This window comes from Danio rerio, chromosome 2 (genome assembly GCF_052040795.2).
Source record: "Danio rerio strain M-AB ecotype USA chromosome 2, GRCz13ab, whole genome shotgun sequence".
NCBI classification, from domain to species: Eukaryota; Metazoa; Chordata; class Actinopteri; order Cypriniformes; family Danionidae; genus Danio; species Danio rerio.
In genome coordinates, this window is record NC_141022.1 from 58172464 (window position 1) to 58194613 (window position 22150).

Sequence of the window (22150 nt, forward strand, 5' to 3'; positions counted from 1 at the left end):
ATTTATTTAGGCCTTTCTGAACACATGTTGGGTGCAAAGGTAATACAATACTTGAGAGATTTTTTACCAGTTATTACACTGCATTTTTAGTCATTTTGTACTGCAGCTTTACCTCTGTGTGTTTTTGACAGGTAATAAATGGCAGAACATGCACAGTGATTCCCTTACGACGCTCTGATCTCGCTATTATTTTAATAATATGTTTTTATGTTGCTTGACCTTTCATAACTTTCGTTATAATGCACAATCGAGATTTACTTGCATCAATTTAAATTGCCATTGTCATTTTAAATGCATAGAAAGCGCAACAACTTTTGTGAAAATAAAATATCAACATATGAGTGATTATAATTTAACGTCACAGATATATTGTATGAAAATGTGCACATTTATTGCTGTATGCATTTAAATAAAATCATTTTAGTGATCATATTTATTTTATTTAAAATACAATTTTGTTATAATTTAAATAATTAAAAACATCAAACTAATATAACCGAGTAGCTTTAATAATATTCATTTATATGTGTTGGCAAATATTTTAAATGATAATGAGTATTTTAGGCCCAAACTGATCATTATTCTTTTAGTATTGCATAGAAAGTAAAATAACTTTTGTGAAAATAAATCAAATGTCAAAATATGGGTGATTATAATGTTGCACAGTCATTCAACGTCACAGATATAATGCAGAAATATTTGCATATTTATGTGCTGTATCCTTTCAAATAGCCTTATTTTAAAATAAAAGCTTATTTTAATAATATTTAGTATTTGATATACTATATAATATAAATATATAATAATAAAATATATATAATAATATTTTTTAACCATATTTAGATCATGCTAAATTAATTTTATTTAAAATGTAATTTTATTATGATTTGAATGATTAAAACATCTAACTAATGTAACCCAGTAGTTTGAATAATATTTATTTATGTGTTGGCAAATATTTTAAATGATAATGAGTGTTGTATGCATGCAAACATGGTCACCATGAGGGCATACAACAATATTATATTGCAATCTAATAAAAAGACATAACATAAGCACATAGGTTATTAAAAATAAGAAAACAACACTTTAAAAAGGACATATTATTTCCCGTACTGGAAGTGGCATAAAACCTATACCTGTTTCCCAGATCCAAATACTTTTGTGGCACAAAACTACAGTACAAGATGTATAAATAAATAAGCCACGTCAAAAAAACAAGCATTTCTGAGGCTCTCCCACATGCGGTTTTCCCACATAAAACCTGTCTAGTGTTATATTACTACAGTAATGTGAAATATACATTCTCCGGCCACTTTATTAGGTACACCTGTCCAACTGCTCTTTAACGCACATTTCTAATAGCCAATCACATTGCAGCAACTCAATGCATTTAGGCATGTAGACATGGTCAAGACGATCTGCTGCAGTTCAAAGCGAGCATCAGAATGGGGAAGAAAGGGGATTTAAGTGACTGACTGTGGCATGGTTGTTAGTGCCAGTTTGGCTGCTCTGAGTATTTCAGAAACTGTTGATCTTCTGGGATTTTCACGCACAACCATCTCTAGGGTTTACAGGGAATGGTCTGAATAAGAGGAAATATCCAGTGAGCGGCAGTTCTGTGGGCGCAAATGCCTTGTTGATGCCAGAGATCAGAGGAGAATGGCCAGACTGGTTCCAGCTGATAGAAATGCAACAGTAACTCAAATAAGCACTCACTACAACTGAGCTCTGCAGAAGAGCATCTCTGAACACACAACACGTCCAACCTAGAGGCAGATGGGCTACAGCAGCAGAAGACCACACCGGTGCTGCTCCTGTCAGCTAAGAACAGGAAACTGAGGCTACAATTCACACCGGCTCACCAAAACTGGACAATAGAAGATTGGAGAAACGTTGCCTGGTCTGATCAGTCTCCATTTCTGCTGCGACATTCAGATGGTAGCGTCAGAATTTGGCAACAACAACATGAAAGCATGGATCCATCCTGCCTTGTATCAACGGTTCAGGCTGGTGGTGGTGGTGTAATGGTGTGGGGGAGATTTTCTTGACACACTTTGGGCGCATTAGTACAAATTGAGCATCGTGTCAACGTCACAGCCAACCTGAGTATTGTTGCTGACCATGTGCATCTCTTTATGGACCACAGTGTACCCATCTTCTGATGGCTACTTCCAGCAGGACAACTTGCCATAAAGCTCGAATCATCTCAGACTGGTTTCTTAAACATGACAATGAGTTCACTGATCTCAAATGGCCTCCACAGTCACCAGCTCTCAATCCAATAGAGCAGCATTGGGATGTGGAACGGGAGATTCGCATCATGGATGTGCAGCCGACAAATCTGCAGCAACTGTGTGATGCTATCATGTCAATATGGAGCAAAATCTCTGAGGAATATTTCCAGTACCTTGTTGAACCTACGCCACAAAGGATTAAGGCAGTTCTGAAGGCAAAAAGAGGGTCCAGCCCGGTACTAGTAAGGTAAACCTAATAGAGTGGCCGGTGAGTGTCCTACATTACATGTCTATATATATATATATATTTTATACAGTATAGTCATGCATATATTTGCATACACAAAAATATTGACAATAAAGACAAATATATTTAGTAAATATGAACTTATATTGGATGAAAGCAGCACTACTTAATATCTAGATGGCAGTGCATGTGCTTAATTTATTGCTGGAATATAACTGAAATATTATTTAATAACTGTAAATCAGATGAACAATATTAGGCCTGTCACATTTTCTGATTGTAGTTTTTTGATCTATTATTCTATGAAGTTTTGATCCAGATCTATGAATTATTTGAGATGACAGAGATAATGTGCGTACAATGCGTATTTTAAGTCCATACACAGATGCTAATGAAGAACTGATATCTCTAATGGTCAGTAAACGCTCCAGTTTTACTGAAATAATTCATGCTGAGCCAAAAATGCTTAATCCAGTCAGTATTATACATGAAATTATTATTATTATTATTTGTATAACACTTTCTTTATTGAGTTTTTTCAAGATTTTACAATAATTCAAACCCCAGTATCCAAAATTTATCCCAGACAGGCTTAGAAAAAAAAAACTAAATTAAATAATAATCCTTATTAAAAAAAATAATTAAAAATAATATTAAAACAAATAATAAAAAAAAGTTCAAAAACCCCTCCCAGATATCACAAAAATCTGAGGATTTTTTCAAATTATCTTGAATTATATTAATATAAAATAAAAAAAGCAATATTATATTTGTAAAGCTGCTTTGGAATGTTAATTATTGTGAAAAGCGCCATATACAAATAAACTTGAACAGTTAAATATGAACTAAAAGAGGAATGTTCATATAGAATTAGTCACATAGACTTATTTAATTTTTAAGTACAATATAAAATACATTTTTGAAAACTTGTTGTTTTTTGATAACTAATTGTTAGCACATACCTCATGATTAGATATAATATAATCAATATAATAGTTTAATAATGCAGGTATATATAATAATAGAATAATACAGGTATAAGTTATAAAGTGCAGTTATAGAAATACTATAGTGTTTACAAATGGATGCACTATGAACATTGTACAGGTTGTATAAGCCATGAAGAAAGATTTACAATAGTTAAATATATGTATAGTTTGCTATTAATAATCAGAGGTATGCTGATAGATATGAACATACAAATGTATATGTGCAATGGGTATGTACAATTCAAGATCAATATGTGCAATTTTAATTGTGCAAATAATTAATGATTGTGAAATAAATGAATAAATTGGCATATTTATTGTTGTATGCATTTAATTTTATATATATATATATATATATATATATATATATATATATATATATATATATATATATATATATATATATATATATATATATAAAATTCAATAAAAGTGATCATGGTAAATTTATTTTATTTTAAATGTAATTTTATTATGATTTAAATGATTAAAAACGTCTAACTAATATAACCCAGTAGTATTTATTTATATATTTTGGCAAATATTTTAAATGGTATTGAGTAATTAGAGCCACACTGATCCATAATCTTTTAATATGGCATAGAAAGCGCTATAGCTTTTGTGAACATTCAACATCACAGATATTAAGTAAAAATCATATTTATTGATGTCTGTATTCAAATAAAATAATTTCAGTGATCATACTCATTTTATTTTGTTTAAAATGTAATTTTATTATTATTTAAATGATTAAAAACATCTAACCAATGTAACCCAGTAGTTTGAATAATATTTTTAATCATAAATGTTGGCAAATATTTTAAATAATAATGAGTATTTTAGGGCCAAACTGATCCATAATCTTTTAATATGGCATAGACAGCACAATAACTTTTGTGAAAATAAATTAAAATGTCAACATATGGGTGATTATAATGTTGCACAGTCATTCAACACATAAATTAGCATATTTACGGCGGTATATGTTCAAATAAATTATTGTGGTTGCTGCAATTCTACATTTGATTTTGCTGTTATGTTATTTGGCCATTAGCTACTGTCCATGCCTATAATAAATGATCAAATATTGGCGTCCTGAAATGTAGGCTACACCAAGTATTCTATTTACAACCAGAAGAGGACACTGTTTTCAGTAATTAAACTATCACAAATGCATTATAATAAAGCTAAATAACACACAAAACACATATATAGGTTGATTAAAATAAAACATGCAGCTGCCAAAACAGTTTTGCAATTATACAAATGGTGCAATACAGCTGCTATGTTGTTAAAAGTTACAACTATAACCCATTTCTTCAAATAAACAACGTGTTTTACATCATGCACGCATATTTCTTCATGGTATGTTCGTTTCTTTTGACCGCATCATAGTCGCATATCATGCAAAAACTGAGTGTAGCTGTGTCTAGCCAGCGCCCATCCCCCTACACACACACACACACCAAGCTCTCTCTTGTGATTCGAGCTCGTTCTGCAACATAATACCAGCTCATCGTCTGCGCGTGCGCAAGCTCCCCTTTTCCTACATCACGTAAATAACGAACTGCGCCACAACAATAATACGCGACTAATGCGCGACAACGGCGTTGTAATCAAACGAAACTAACACATTTTGTGCGCTTGTTAAAGCTGAATGAATGTCGCCACATTGTGCCGCGCTCGACAAATACCTTCTCGTGTTTCTCCGACATGCGCGTTCCAGAACATTCGCGCGCGCTCGCTCTCGCTGCGGCGTCGACGGAGAGGGTGACGTCACGGTGCACAGCGTCAGCCCCCCCTTTTCATCCTGGAGAGTCAAATAAATCTGTATTAAACAGTCCTACAAAAATACTGTAGAAATAATGTAGAAATAATAATGATGATGAAGGCTAAAAGCATTAATTTATTATAAAATAAAGAGTGGATGTTTTGTATTAATGTTATGGACGCAAAGCAACACAATCATTATTGTATTAAGATTAAAAATAATCGAATTTATATAAATGACAAATAAAGTCATGCATTTTAACATCACGATGTATTATTTTCTGTTCATATTATGACATTTACATACAATGTGAGCTTACTTTCACTTAAACATTGAATATTTAATGTACATGCAAATTATTATATTTATTTTGCATGTAAATATTAATAAATTAAAGGTTTAAATAAGTAATTACAGGCAAAATAGATTTAATAAAATTAAAAAATAAAATAAATAGAAAATAAAGAATCATAACATATTGCTAACGCAAAATATTAAAGCATTAAAATGTTTAATCGTGAATAAAACAGTGTGGTATATTTATTGGATGCATCAAATATTAAAATAACCATTTAAATATTAACAAAGGCGAAGAGAAATGTTGAGGGGAGAAAAATAAATACTGAAAAAAATAAAACAGCCTGGCAGCAGAGCGAGTACGAGCACGCGCAAAAAGCGTTTGCGCGTCACGTGGCATCACGTCCACCAATGAGCGTCCTAGCTGCGCGTGTTTTTTTCGCTGGGGCTTTTCTTAGAGACGGACTGACGGCGATGTTTTCAAAAGCAGCACTGAGAGACGTCACGCAGCCGTAGGGTTAATGTTCAGTTTTTACCCTCCGATACACACCTTTCTTTTCTTTAAAATCGTCGAGCTTTCGTCCTCTGCTCGCGGGTGAATGACGAAGAGGAAGACGGAGACCGCCGCGACGGTGAGTGGAAAGTTTCAGTTGTTTTTTGTCGCGGTTTACGACTGTGGAAATGAGGAAAACGCGTTGAGTTTTTTTTGCTACGGAGAGCTAAAGCAGCCAGTTTGAGTGCTGGAAGAAGAGTAATGCAGTATGTAGAAGATTTGTGTACGGATATCATAGATTTGTGCGAATATTAGCAGCAGGTTTGTGTTGCTAGTTCGCGGTGCGTCAGTGACAGGCGCGTTCGCTACGCGTTTTTAGACGCGGCTGTAGAAGAGCTGGAGGGGCCCGCATGTCTCATAAACCCACTGCGGGCTCATTGTCTGAGGGGTGGCGCAGACCGCAACGTGATACTGTATGATGTAGGTTTTCATAATAAACCCCTTCTTTATGTCAGGCAGTCAGTCTGCGACTTGCATTTATTGTAATTTGCATTATTTTCCACCACCCATTTTCACGCGGCTGCATCACGCCTGACATAAATGCATGTAAATATATTTGTATGCTTATATTTCTAGGTGCTTATGATATAAAGCGTGGCTGCAGCTGCGACGTGCATGAAATATTGTATTCATACGTGCAGCTCTAGTGTATGTGTGTGTGTGTGTGGTTTGCACAAAGCTTTATTTGGTGACCGTCCTTCGCGCAGAAACCTTTTGTCTAAAGGACGTACCGAGGCGTCTTCAGCTGTGCAGCGACAGAAAATGCAGTTTCCTTGTGTCTTTCATACTGATTTTTTTTGTGATGACATAACGTGTTACTACATTGTTTACTACTAGCACAATCTAATTGACACGATTCAGGCTTTTACTGGGAGGTACCATCTCCCACTAGCTTTTGTAAATATGTTGTGTGTATGTATGTATGTATATGTATATATATATATATATATATATATATACACACACACACACACACACACACACACACATATATATATATATATATATATATATATATATATATATATATAAGTCAGAATTATTAGCCCCCCTTAGAAATTTTTTTCTTTTTTAAATATTTCCCAAATGATGTTTAACAGAGCAAGGAAATATTCACAGTACATCTGATAATATTTTGTCTCCTGGAGAAAGTCTTATTTGTTTTATTTTGGCTCGAATAAAAGCAGCTTTTAATTTTTTTAAAAGCCATTTAAGGTCAAAATTATTAGCCCCTTTAAGCTATATTTCTTTTCGATAGTTTACAGAACAAACCATCATTATACAATAACTTGCCTAATTACCCTAACCTGCCTAGTTAACTTAACCTAGTTAAGCCTTTAAATGCAGCTTAAGCTGTATAGAAGTGTCTAGAAAAATATGTAGTTAAATATTATTTACTGTCATCATGGCAAAGATAAAATAAATCAGTTGTTAGAGATGAGTTAAAACTATAATGTTTAGATATGGGTTGAAAAAAATCTCTCTGTTAAACAGAAATGGGGGCAAAATAAACAGGGGGATAATAATTTAGGGGGGGGGGGGCAATAATTCTTACTTCAACTGTATAAATAAATATAATAACATAATTATGGAAAGATCATTTATAACAATGCTATATGTAATTCATATGGAGAGGAAAGGCTGGTGTTTTGAAAATGTGTGTTTTTGATGATATGGTGGGCAATCATTTCCGCACACTGTTAAAATGCAATTCAAGTACTGCAATTGAGGCTTTTTCTGATTTTTATTTTTGTTTATTAAAAATATTGCAAAGCAAAAATGAATGTAGACAAGGCTCGGTAAAACATGTAAGGTTTATGTACATGAAAATTTATTCAAAATAAAGGTAGAAATGGCCTACTCGTATAATAGTAACTATTACTGTTGCTATTTGTTTTCATTAATTATATTGACCTTATTTTAAAATGCGGAAGTGCGCCTGTTTTCGCGATAGTTTTAGAACTTTCGATTCGGTCGCCTATGGGAGCAATGACTAGGAATAATAAACAGCAAAAAAACAGTCAAACTACTTGCTCTACAAACAATGTTTGCATTACTATACAGACCAAGTAGAATAATATAATAGGAAAATTTTAGTTTGCCACATCAAGCAGCGTAACTAGCAGTTTTTAAAGTCTAGAAATGAATGGAAGTCAATGAAACCGGAAGTCTTGAGCCAAAAAGATTCTAATGGCTGGGCCCACTCGTCTGCAAAGAATAAGGTGAATACACTAGACTGTTTGTTGTCATGAGATATAGCACTTTTTTTGGCTTTCATATTGATAAGACAGGCTTATTTTAGTACAGCTTACGGAATAATTTGTGAATAATAATTAATTTATGTAATTTTGACTTTTTCCAATATTTGTCATTTCAAATGATAGAAAATATAAACAAATGTCTTGCTGCATATATATTAACACAAACCTGTTGTTATTCTGAAATGTTATCATAGTTTGGTCTTTTAAAGACAAAGGAAGAAATGGCATTCTAATATAACATTTCAACCATTGTTATTATTATTTGTTTTCCTCGTATTTACTTTATTTTACATCAGAGAGTTCATTATCATCATAGGTGATGTTGTTTTATTTAGCTTTTATACTGAGAAGCTGCAATAGTTGCATGAAAAGCTAAATAATATTAATGACACGTGATATTGTTTGAGTTTTATTTATATGGAGAAGCTGAGTGCAATAGATAATTACTTGAGAAGCTAAATAATAATATTAATGACGTGATATTATTTAACCTATTTAGCTGTCACACTGAGAAGCTAAATATAATTAATTTAATGAAAGCTAAATAATAATAATGATGTGATATTATTTAATTTTCATTTAGCTTTCATATTGAGGAGATAAAGCAATTGTTAATTACATGAGAAGCTAAATATAGTGTTTAATGACATGTTAAATAATTTTACATTTATTTAGCTGTCATATTGAGAAGCTAAATATAATTGTTAATAACATGAGAAGCTGAATACAATAGATAGCTGCATGAAAAGCTTCATAATAATATTAATGACGTGATATTATACAATTTTTATTTAGCTGTCATTGAGAAGCTAAATACAGTGGATATTGCATATTAATTTCATGATGTTATTTATTTTTTATTCAGCTCTCATATTGAGAGGCTAAATACAATTGTTAATTGCATGAGAAGCTAAATATAATTTTTAATAACATGCAATATTATTTAGTTTTTTTTTTTTGCTGTCATATTGAGAAGCTAAATACTGTAGATATTGCATATCAATGACGTGATATTAAATACTAAATACAATAGATGACTACAAGAGAAGCTAAATAATATTGATGATGTGATATTATTTAACTTTTATTTGGCTGTCGTATTGAAAAGATAAATACAATAGATAATTGAAACATGAAAACCTTAATAATATTATTAATGACATTTTATTTAATTTTATGTAGCTATCATATTGAGAAGCTAAATACAGTGGATATTGCAAATTAATTTCATGATATTATTTATATTTATTTAGCTGTCATATTGAGAAGCTAAATACAATTGTTAATTGCATGAGAAGCTAAATATAATTTTTAATAACATGCAATATTATTTAGTTTTTATTTAGCTGTCATATTGAGCAGCTAAATACAGTAGATATTGCACATTAATGATGTGATATTTAATACTAAAAACAATAAACACATGAGAAGCTAAATAATATTGATGATGTGATATTATTTAACTTTTATCATATTGAGAAGCTAAATACTATTGATAATTACATGAAAAGCTTAATAAGAGTATTAATGACATGGTATTATTTAATTTTTATTCAGCTGTCATATTGCGAAACTACATACAGTAGTTACATGGGAAGCTAAATACAATAATTAATTACACAAGAAACTAAACCCAATTGTTAATGACATGATATATTAATTTATCTTTTATTTAGCTGTCATATTGAGAAGCCAAATGCAATAGAGAATTACATGAGAAGCTAAATAATAATATTATTGAGATGTCATATTTAATTTTTATTTAGCCGTCATATTGAGAAGCTAAATACAAAAGTTAATTACATGAGAAGCTAAATAATAATAGTAATGATGTGATATTTTATTTTTATATAGCTGCCATATGGAGAAGCTAAATACAATAGTTAACTACAAACAGCTTAATGACGTGATGTTGTTTACGTTTCATTTAGCTGTCATGTTGAGAAGTTAAATACAATAGATAATTGCATGAAAATCTAAATAATAATATTAATCATGTGATATTATACATTTTTTTTGGGCTGTCATCCTGAGAAGCTAAATACAATTGTTTATTACATGAAAAGCTTAATAATAATATTAATCACGTGATATTTTAATTTAGCTCTCATTTTAAAAAGTGAAGTACAATAGATAATTACATAAGTTAAATAGTAATATTAATGACACTTCATATTATTTAATTTTTATTTAGCTGTCATATTGAGAAACTAAATACAATAATTACATGAGAAGCCAAATACAAATTTGATTGACACGTTATATTATTTTATTTAGCTATTATATTGAAAGCTAAGTTAGTACAATTGTTAATTACATGAGAAGCTAAATAATGATATTAATCACTTGATATTTAATTTTTGTATTTGGCTGTCAAATTGTGAAGCTAAATACAATAAATAACCTTAAAAGCAAAATAATAATATTAATGATATGTGTTATTTTATTTTTGTTTATCTGTCATATTGAGAAGCTAAATACAATAGATATTGCATATGAATGACGTGATATTATTTAGTTTTTTATTTAGCTGTCATATTGAGAAGCTAAAAACAATAATTACAAAAGAAGCTAAATAAAAAAAGTTATAACCTGTTATATTATTTTATATGAATTATCTGTCATATTGAAAAGCTAAATGGAATATATATTGCATAATAATGACATGATATTATTTAATTTTTATTTAGCTTTCATATTGAGAAGCTTAAAATACAATTTGTAATTGCATGCACTCATTTTTTAATAATATGAGTAATGAATATTGTTTAATTTGTAAATAACACAGTATTGCTTTATCTTTAGGTCTTCAGAATTATAGGTATATGTTATTTAATTTTGCAGTTTGCTTGGTCATTTCTAAATAATTGCTGAAAACTGTGAGAAGAACTTACTGATATATTATTGCATTTAACATTTTTATCATAATTATAAGTCATCACTATTGTTGTTGTTTATTTTCCCCATATCTTCCACATTTAAAACTAGACCAGTTGTGGTCATAGGTTATATAATGATTTAAGCATTTATTTGGACACTGCGTCGAGTTCTTGATTTAGCTTTTTATTTTTTTGGGGAGGGCAGATTTGACATTCGCTCGAGTATGGAATCTAGATCAGATGTTTACACCCCCTCACTTAGTCTTGTTTTGCGCTCGCACACTTTCAGAATGACATATTAGGGATTATTATTGAAAGATCCCAGTTTTCCACATCTGGGCCATCGTCCAAGGAGCGCCTGTGGTTCCTGCTGTTTTTCCATTGACCCTTTTTAAAGTCACGGGGCCACATGCACGAAAAGGCCCCTGTGTGAGAATCTGAACGGTGTTATTATGAGGAATAATAACCGGCTCGCTTCTGTCTCGCTTGTTTCAGGGCTACTTAGCTCCCAAAAAGCTTTCTTTTATAGTTCTGTGGTGTGTTTACGTTAGATAAAGGATCCGTGCTGGTGCTGATGCGGTGGGAATTTGCAGCGACTGTCAAGGCAACACTCGCACGTATCTCAGCAAAATAACACACTGCAGTTGGCAGACGGAGAGCCGACTGGATTGGGCCAAAGTAAAGATCGATTGATGATGAAATTGAGCTTTAAAGTTTGAAATAATAAGCATCTGAAGAGATGGATTATGTTTTTCCTATTTAAGAACATGTACACATTTATTTTTCTCGTTTGGGCCTGTAAGGGATGTTTGCTGTTATGTCACTGCATTCACGAAGCTTCCCTCTTAATACAATTTCAGTTAAATGCTTTAGTTTTATAATTATTTATTAAAATCAATTATTTTAATTGGGTATCTCTCAAAATAAGGATTGTTTAGGTGTTTATATCTCAACATTAATCCATAAACTGATTTATAGCATAGTTAGAAGACAAAATATGTTTGTTGAGCAATAATAATTGCTTTGAGTGTTATATGAAATGTTTGTTTTGGTGATTAAAGGGGACCTATTATGCTAAAATCACATTTATAAGGGGTTTAAACACAGATGTGTGGAAACAGTCTACAAATATAACCAGCTTGTAGTTGTAAACATTTATTAATTCTATTTTTTCTATAATCACACTTGATAAAAACTGCCTGCAGAAACACTTTGATTGACATTCTCCCTTTGTACGTGTCCTCAGAGGGAGAAAACCCCGCCCACTAGTGGGAATCTCTCCCTCATTAGCGTAAACAGCCCTGAGTGAGAAGCAGCCGTCTGCCATTAGAGTTTTGAATCTGCTACTATGCTGACAGACAGGCATTTTTAGCTCCACCCTCTTTTAAAAAGTGCACAATCTTATTTGAATTTAAAGCAACAGTCACCAGAACAGCACCTTTTGGATCAAAGCTCAAAAGGGTCAGTTTCAGAGAGTTCTTAACATTATTTGTGTGGTATTTTAAGCTAAAACTTCCCACACACACCCTAGGGATATCAGAGATCTTGTAAAAAGGGGCATAATAGGTCACCTTTAAGCCAGATCACTAAAATATGCAGTAACTTGCCATTTTGAGATGTTTTTATTGACAGATAGTATATGGCTGGCTGAATAGTATTTATCCACTGCCTGTTTCAGATGTTAATGACAGTCTTGTAAACAAATATCATTTTCAACTTTAAAATATATATATTTATACTAAATGTTGATGAGTGAAGTAGATGTTAAATTTCTGACATCTTATGCATGTCTCATTTGACATAAATGACAGTCTTTCCAATACATCAGAATTATAGCAGCCATATTGCATTGTAGGAATTATTGTACTTTACGAAGTCCATATCAGACAAACCTTAATGTATAAATTTATATTTTTTGTTAGCCTATTCCAATAATGACCTATTTTAACTTAATGATGAGTAAATAGTGTGCAGACACTTATCTAATTTCAGCAATGTTATAAATAGGACGTTCAGTCTGTCAGGACTGTATATTAGCTACCTTTCACTGTGGATAATAATATTTTTATGGCCAATTAAAGAATACAGATTGGGGTAGCGGTGTCCCCATTCTCTTTAGCTTGAAGGCGTAGGGCTAAGGGCAAGGGGTATACACCCCTTCAAACAACGATTTTTAATATATTCATAACCACGTTCGTGTTTTACCATCATGCTTTTGTAAAATTTCTAAAATTAAAACCGCTACATTTCGCGATCTATTCGCAATCTATAATCCCTTATAATAACTCCCGCACAGCAGTCGCGATCGTCTGATCTCATATGAAGCAGGAGATTGCAAGGACAAATGATGATGTGAGCAGTGCTGTAGTGCTGTCCCAATTCTTAGGGGTAAATTTTGAAGTGGAAGGGGTACAAAAATAGAAATGGGATTGGGCCTAAATACGTTCATCTAATTTCAGCAATATTATAAATAGAATTGTTTGTCTGTGAGGACTATATTTATTATTATTATTATTATTACTATGCAATATTTATTATGACAAATTAAAGAATGCATACTGGTGCAGAATGTAAATTTTTAAAACTTTTAATCTAATGGTTTATGAAATGATTGTTTAGTTTTTTGCCAATATTTTTCATCTATAAACATTATATTTTTAAATAATAATAATATTGAGAATCTTACTGAATTGTGTGTAAAATAAGTGATTATTTAACAGCATCTTTATTTAAAGTTTTCCATAATTTAATTGTATTTATAAAAAGTGCTTCACCTACATTTCCAGCATCCTTCATTACTGTGTGTATTAAAATCAATATTTATCAAACAAGTTGTTACATTACGTATTTAAAACATAGCTTTTATATTAGTACATGCATATTTTAAGAAATGCATTGTTTGCACACTTCAATAATGCAATAATTTACAACACCAAAGCTCTATTTATTATTTGACAACAATAAAGACCATTGTCAAATTTGTATTTTTATTTCAAATTAAACCTGGATTTGATATAAAATGCTTGGAAAGCTGTATATATATATATATATATATATATATATATATATATATATATATATATATATATATATATATATATATGACCATGTATATGTTTATATATATATATATATATATATATATATATATGTGTGTGTGTGTATATATGTATATATATGTATGTATGTATGTATATATATATGTATGTATGTATATATGCAAGGGCAATGTATTTATATACATTCCATACACAAAGGTAATTCAAAGTGCTTTACATAAACAACAAGATAATATGATTTAAAAAAAGACAGATTAAAACGGGTTATTAAAGAATGAAAAATAAAATATATCACATTGTGTCGTGCTGAAATTACTGTCAACAACATTTTGGTAATTATATTTACTGACTAATAATACATGTGACACTGTACAATAAACATTTATCTTCATCCTAAGATTATAATTCTAAAAAAGGGATCATGCATCAGCAACCCAACAGCACGTCTGTCTGTCTGCAAGAAATCCGAAGTGCACCAACTGGCGCTGCACATTTGGCTGCTCTGTTTACAGTCGTGTCCTAGTTTTGCTTTCATTTGCACAGATGACACCGGTACGCTGCAGCGTTCCTGTCGAGTTCATTCAGCGCGCGCCGGACGCTTGGAGCAGACGATGGAGCCCGTGCGACGGGAGCTGCTTGCACGAGAGGGAGGGAGGAAAAAGGGAAAAAGCGAGAGACAGAAACAGGCGTGTGACTCACTCTCCTACCCATTAGACGTTGGCCTTTGTGATCCCAACCATTCCCGTGAGAGACCTCTCTCCCCGCTTCACGTTCAAACTGGATGCCATTTTTATTTTGCACAGCTCCTTTTTTTCTTTCTTTCTTTTCCCCGCACAGATGCAAGGCTTTGAAGTACGTGGTTTTTAACGCTGACAAAAAAATAGCGGCTTTGTGTCTGCTCTTGATGGTGACAGAATCTGCTGCATTTTAGATATGATGCTGTTTTAATTTCTCTATTTGTTGCTGCTTTAAAGGAAGTCAGCTGATAGTCTAATTAAAGTGGCGTGGTTTGAAATGGGCCGTGATTTCTTTCTTTCTGTTTTTTCTTTTGTTTGAGAGCTTCTTGTACGGCTTTCAGTTTCACTGACCCCTGGATCCATTTTGTAAAATAAACACAAGCGCTCCTCTTGAATTCTGCTCTGGATAAATGCGTGTTTGTCGTCTGATCAGCAGATCCAGGCTCAATCTGTACACACAGTTTTTAGCTTTTTAATTGCGTGTTGTTTAATATTTCTGCTATCGTTCTTCCTGCTGTCCAGTATATTGAAATGTTTGATCATGTTGTTTACCCACATCTAGAGATCGTACACTGTTGTTCATATTTTTTTGTGGCGAGTAAGATTTTACTGCTGTTTTGAAAGTCTGTTATGCTTGCTGATAGGGCTGCACAATATATCGTTTTGGCATCAATATGGCAATGTGCGCATCTGCAGTAGTCCGATGTGTGCATGTTGTGCTGTGCATGAATATAAATATTTAACTGTTAGTTAGAGCTGCACAATTAATCGTTAACAGATTGCGATCTCGATTCGACCCCCTACAGGGCTCGAAATTAACCTTTTTGCTTGGTGGCACCGGTGCTCCTAACTTTAAAAATATAGGCGCATCAGCCAAAATTTAGTCGCACCCACCAATTATAAGCACCGTTACTACAAGTTTTATACAAACTTATTTATTGTATTTGAAATGAACACTAATCAAACTAACAAGCAAAAAAAATAATACATATATTCAAGCGTGAGGAAAATGTGTCTCAACGAAATCCCGTTATCACAAGAAAATACATTTTTATAACAGAACTGAGTGACCAAAGCATACACGGAGCGCTCACTGGCCCTGCACGCACTGCTTATATGAATCTGTTAACGGTATAACTCTGCTGTTCTCACAAGTGCTGTCTGATATTGCACTGACGCTTGCGACACATACTGTACCTTATTATATGCGCATGTTAATAGCAATACCGGTCTTTTTATGAGTAGCGATATTAGTTTACTCAGTGTAAGTCCGTTTGCGATGGTGTACGTGGAGTTAAATTTGACATATAGCTGCACCTTGCACAGCGGACAGCATCTGGCGATTAAATGAAGGATTAAACAGAAGCTCTCGTGCTAGATGTGGCAAACAGTTACCTGAAAACTCCATCCTACAAACTTTTCATAGCGGACTTGAAGCCAATGGAATTCTTCTACTCTTGGAAAAGTGTAGATGGTGGATTAACATTCAGCACATGGTCACTAGTAAGATTTGTCATTATTTGTAACTAGATGGTTTCAAAAACTAAATCTGTCAGTGTCATTTTCATTCTCATCTTCAGCGCTTGACAATTTTTCGCGGTAATAGCTCTCTCTGTCATCCCAAGCCAGAAGGCTCTGAGTGATTGACAGCTGATATTAACCAATCATTCGCGTTCAGTGCTAGAGCAGTGGTGGGCCAATAAGAAGAGCGCGAAGGCGGGGCAAGCAGGACGTGGATTTGTTTACTGAAGCAAGTTGACATGACAACTGTTTTAAACCATTCCTGAGCGCTGCGTTTCAAGTGCAGACAAAGAGCTTAAAGATGCATTCTGCGTGAATGTCTCCCCAATCCGCGCATGTGGTGAACATTTTTCAGTAAAAACTGGTCGCACACAACAATTTTAAGCACTCGCAGAAATGCTCCCAAACATATTTTAAGGTCGCATAGATAAAATTTCGGGTGCAAATGCGACCAAAATGGTCGCAATTTCGAGCCCTGCCCTAGATGGTCTTAATCCAGCATTTCTACGATTCTGTCAATCATATTTTCAAGTTCAGGAGAGAAGCAAAGGCGGCTGCAAGAGTCTTTTCATTGTTTCACAAACGTTGCTCAGTGACATGGACACCTCAAAATGATTTTGAATGAGTCACATAATGTATTTAAAAGGTATAATTCACCTAAAAATGTCATTTTTGTCTTCATATAATGATGTTTTTGTCTGGAAATCACATGTGACATGAGCAGTTGTAAATAATATTCAGTTTGTGGCACAGAGTGATCGTTTGGGAGCCGTGCGCAAAGTATGAACAAGCACTTAGCAGTCAAAATGAAACCGAAAGTGTGCACTTCATTTAAATAATCATATCGCATTTTAGAGTTATGATTAAGGCAAGCATTTGATATGTTTTTTCTTTCATAGCAAACCCACAGCTGTGCATGAAAAATTTTTTTTACAATGCCAGTATAACTACTCTAGCCTATATATTGTTGAATATAATCTGATAATGGCAAATGTCTGATTTTACCAGTGAATAAAATTGTCTAATATGACAGATTGCAAGCATATCTCTCAAACATAATAATTCAACATCAGAATTATTATAAGTAGAATAGAATTATTCATTATTATCGATGTTGTGCCATATGTTTGTTTTTACCATACCTTTATTTTACATCTACAGAATCATGAGAAAATCGTGATCTTTTTTTTAAGCACAAAAAAAATCGCGATTCTCATTTTAGCCAGAATCGTGCAGCTCTACTGTTAGTATAACTACTCTAGCCTATACAGGGCTCGAAATTAACTTTCTTACTTGGTAGCACCGGTGCTCCCAACATGAAATATTTAGGAGCACCAGAAAAAATTTAGGAGCACCCACCAAAAATTTATAATATTGACAAGTTGTATATTAAAGGATTTATTTTATTTAAAAATAACATCAATTGGGACTTACAAAATACAGAAACAACTATCTAACTAATGCTGTGATGATTTAATATTTGTGAAATAATTCTAAAATGAATGTTGAATAATTATAAAATATTAATGATGACGATGATGACAATAATACTAATAATGAAATATATTTTTCATCATCATGCTGCCTTGAATGTGCTTTAATGCAAGTTATCTGCTATATAAAGTCCTGCTGTTACTTTATGAAAAATAAATTTATAGTTTGCATCAAACACAAATGAAGCATTGTAGTAAGAAATATTTGTTTTGTACTATTATGTTTATATGCATGTCAATTTAATAAATAGTAGCCTATTTCTGCTACAAAACAAACGATATAATATAATAAATCCATTAAATTCAATGCTGAAAGCTGCAAAGCAGTCATAAGAAATTAAATAGAAAAATAATATACACCTCAAGAAAGAACGGACAAAAGAAAGGAAGAAAAGTCTCACTCGTTCGTGTCGTTTTAATGCTCAGCTTCGTTACGCGCTGAATGACATTTTTCTGTGTTTGTGGAAAAGCATGCGAGTCAGCCGACCCAATATATGAGGGGGGCAGAGCAGGATTCTCCCAATGACCACCGGCGCTATACTGTTCTTTGTTATAACCCGCATCAGTTTAAACGCAGTAAAGGCAAGCTTCATTGGCGATGGTGTTTTAGCGGACATTTGCGCTGTTGAAGCCTGATCTCACGAGGAAACGTATGAAAAAGTTACGAATTGCCGTGAGATGGTGTTGGCAGCACACGCAGTGCATGCAACGCATCGAGATTCAGTGTACTTTTCACTCTTCAGCAGTTTGCATTCCCCGCGGTCACAGAAGCTCCCTCCCTATCATCTGACAGCGGAAAGTCTTGAGTGATTGACAGCTAATATGAACCAATGTAGCGGCAGGGAAGAGTGATTTTACCATGTTTAAAAAACAAACAAACAAACAAACAAAAAAAAAACAGGTCGCACTCCAACCTAAATATTCAGTCGCACAAATGCTCCCAATATATATTATGAGGTTGCAAAGCTCAAATTTCGGGCGCATATGCGACCAAAATGGTCGCTATTTCGAGCCCTGCTATAAAATGCAGGGGGGAATCTGACAAATGTCTGATTTTATGAGTGAAAAAATGGGCTAATAATGTTTAATGTTGTCAACAACAGATTGCAAGAATGTCTCAAACTTAATTTAACTTCAGAATTATGAATAGTTGTATTCTGATGTCATCACTTTACTGTGTATTAACGAACAGGAAAAAGATTAAATCTAGAAAATTAAAGGTAGACCTACACATACGCCTGATATCATTATTATTGTTGTTTTACCATATGTTTCAGAATAACAGATTTAACCTATGTTTCAGATTTGTTTGAAGTTTGTGCTTCAGATCAGTGAACGTGCCCTTTTACAGCTGCACATCATCTGTTTCGAACATTTTCCCCTTTCTAGCGTTTGCTCTTCAAGATCACTCACAAATTCTCAGAATTTCCTCTTTTTACGAGTCCCTTATAGAAAGCTGTCGCGTTGGGGAAACCCCCTATGAAAGATTCATCCCTCACCCTACAAAGGTCAGACTTTGAAAGTCTCCAATGGGGCGTCTGTGTAACGCGTGGCTCTCTCAGCTGATGTGGTGACTCCAGTCTTTCCTCCTGCTGCTGTTTCCACTACAATGGAAATTCAGACACTTTATTTGCATCCTCTCCAGATCACAGAGGAAGCCTTTGTGATGCTTTGGAGATTTAAAATGTTCTTGATGCTTTACGATTTGTTTTGGTAATTTCCGATTGAAGATCTTAAGCATCTCTGTAAGGACACTTTAGATTTGTTCCAGTTGTAAATAATGGTAATAACTGTCGTATTATTTTAATTCAGGTCAAAATACAAGCTAGAGTTTCCACAATGTACCGTAAAAAAATAATTTTGGAAGTAAAACAAAATGAAAAGGTTAATAAACAAATCATTATTTGATAGGGGTGTAGCGATTTATCGTGGTACGGTTTACTGCGATGCAAAAATGTCTCAATATGCATTGTGGCATTATGATGATTTTATTTCGATATGACGTCCATTTTCTCTTATTAGTTGAGCTGTTTGCACGTGAGCTACGTTCCACCTGCTGTCGCACGTGAGTTCAGATTGCTTGAACTAGCAGCAGTAACGTTAGCAGGCGAGTGGAGTTTAAATAGCGGATGGCCCATCCTTTTAAAGTCGGACGTCTGGCAACGATTAGTTTTACAGTTATTGCTTAAGACAGCTTTTTTACACGCATACCGGGTCAAACAAAGCCGAAATTTTTAAGTCTTTATATTGTTTTACATCAGGGGTCACCAATCCTGGTCCTAAAAGGCCAGTGTCTCTGCATGGTTTAGCTCCAACTTGCCTCAACACACCTGCCTGGATGTTTCAAGTATTCCAAGTAAGAGCTTGATGAGCTTGTTCAGGTGTGTTTGATTAGGCTTGGAGCTTAAATCTGTAGGACACCGGCCCTCCAGGAACAAGTTTGGTGACCCCTGCTTTACATACTTTGCTCAGCGACATAGATACCTCCTGATGGTGTTGAAAGTGTCACATACTTTAAGGTACAATTCACCCACAAATCTAATTTCTGTCTTCATGTAATGATTTATTTGCGGCCGCAAAATCACACATGATGTGAGCTGCTGACCGTGAGCTGTCACAGAGAGGGAAGGCGAGCGTCTACTTTAGTAAACAGAATCTGCATAAGCGGTGAATAACAGGTAATAAAGTTGTAAATAACATACAGTTTGTAGCGCAGTGAAAATGAAACCGAACGCTACCCCGAGCATCAAGCTGCAATAACAACTTTTGCGTAACTCTTGAGTACAGGGGTACGCAAAAATGCACGTCAACATGATACACTTGATATCGCCGGCATCAGCGACGCCAAAGAAATAGTAAACCTGCTTAAACCGCTGAAAAGGGCCACGACTGTACTGTCTGATGAAAAGACGGCCACTCTGTCACTAATTGTGCCCAACATGAAGACAGCCATCCATTAAAAACCTCTTCGACAGATACACAGAAGTTGAGGATTATAGGTGAATTGGGTAAGCTTAATTATCTGTAGTGTTAGTGTGTGAATGAGAGTGTATGGGTGCTTCCCAGGGATGAGTTGCAGCTGTGAGGGCATCCACTGCGTGAAACATATGCTGGATAAGTTGGCGGTTCATTACGCTGTGGCGAACCTTGATTAATAAAAGGACTAAGCTGAAAAGAAAATGATTGAATGAATGAATGTTAATGGCAGGGTTTCTTTGCTTAAACTAACATATGATTATGTTATGTTATTAGTTTAATTTTTTTTAATAAGCAATACTGCAACATAGGGCTGCTCGATATTGGGAAAAATCATAATTACGATTATCTTGGTCATAATTGAAATCACGATTATTTAAAACAATTACTGTTAAAGTCAAAATTAATGGCGTTCCTGAGAAAATAATTCCCAAATTATGTTTAACAGAGCAAGGAATTTTAACAGTATTTCCTCTTATATTTTTTTCTTCTGGAGAAAGGCTTTTTTATTTTTATTTTGGCTGGAATAAAAGCAGGTTTAAATATTTTGAAACTCATTTTAATAATATTAATATTTAATATTTAATAATACTCATTCTATAATATTAGCCCCCTTAAGCAACATATTTTTTGATTGTCTGCAGAAGAAACTACTGTTATACAATGACCTGCCTAATAACACTAATTAAGCCTTTGAATCACACTTTGAATCTGAATGCTTGTATTTTGAAAAAATATCTAGTCAAATATTATGTGCTCTCATCATGACAAAGATAAAATAGATCAGTTATTAGAAAAGAATTATTAAAGCTATCATGTTCAGAAATCTTCTTTCTATTAAACAGAAATTGGGGAGGAAAAGGGTTGCTAATATTCAGGAGGGCTAATAATTCAGACTTCAACTGAGTTATTTTCCACCCTGCAAAGGAAAGAGAAATAAATACAATAGAATAAAAATATAAAACAAACTGTGCTTTAAGCATCTTCACTTTAAGAAACACTTTAGCTACAAAAGTCCTTCAGTCAACAGCAGAGGCATGTTCTCCATTTGTTGTTTGATTAATAATCATAAAAACAGGCAGCAGAAGGATTATAGCGCGCCGTCTCTTTAATAGTTTCTTTTTCGCGTC

At 33.4% G+C, this 22150-nt stretch overlaps 1 protein-coding gene and 1 long non-coding RNA gene across 8 annotated transcripts in view; one reads left to right on the top strand and one right to left on the bottom strand.

The window, feature by feature from the left end:
- LOC147846549 (uncharacterized) overlaps nucleotides 1-22150 on the bottom strand; it is a 1651758-nt gene that overhangs the window by 1623700 nt on the left and 5908 nt on the right. The gene's annotated exons all lie outside the window — the stretch shown is intronic.
- ankrd12 (ankyrin repeat domain 12) overlaps nucleotides 6012-22150 on the top strand; it is a 100124-nt gene continuing 83985 nt past the window's right edge. For all 7 annotated transcript variants that reach the window (XR_015477587.1, XM_087238934.1, XM_087238936.1 and 4 more), the window contains 1 exon segment: nucleotides 6012-6173. The gene's annotated coding sequence lies outside the window, so the exon portion shown is untranslated.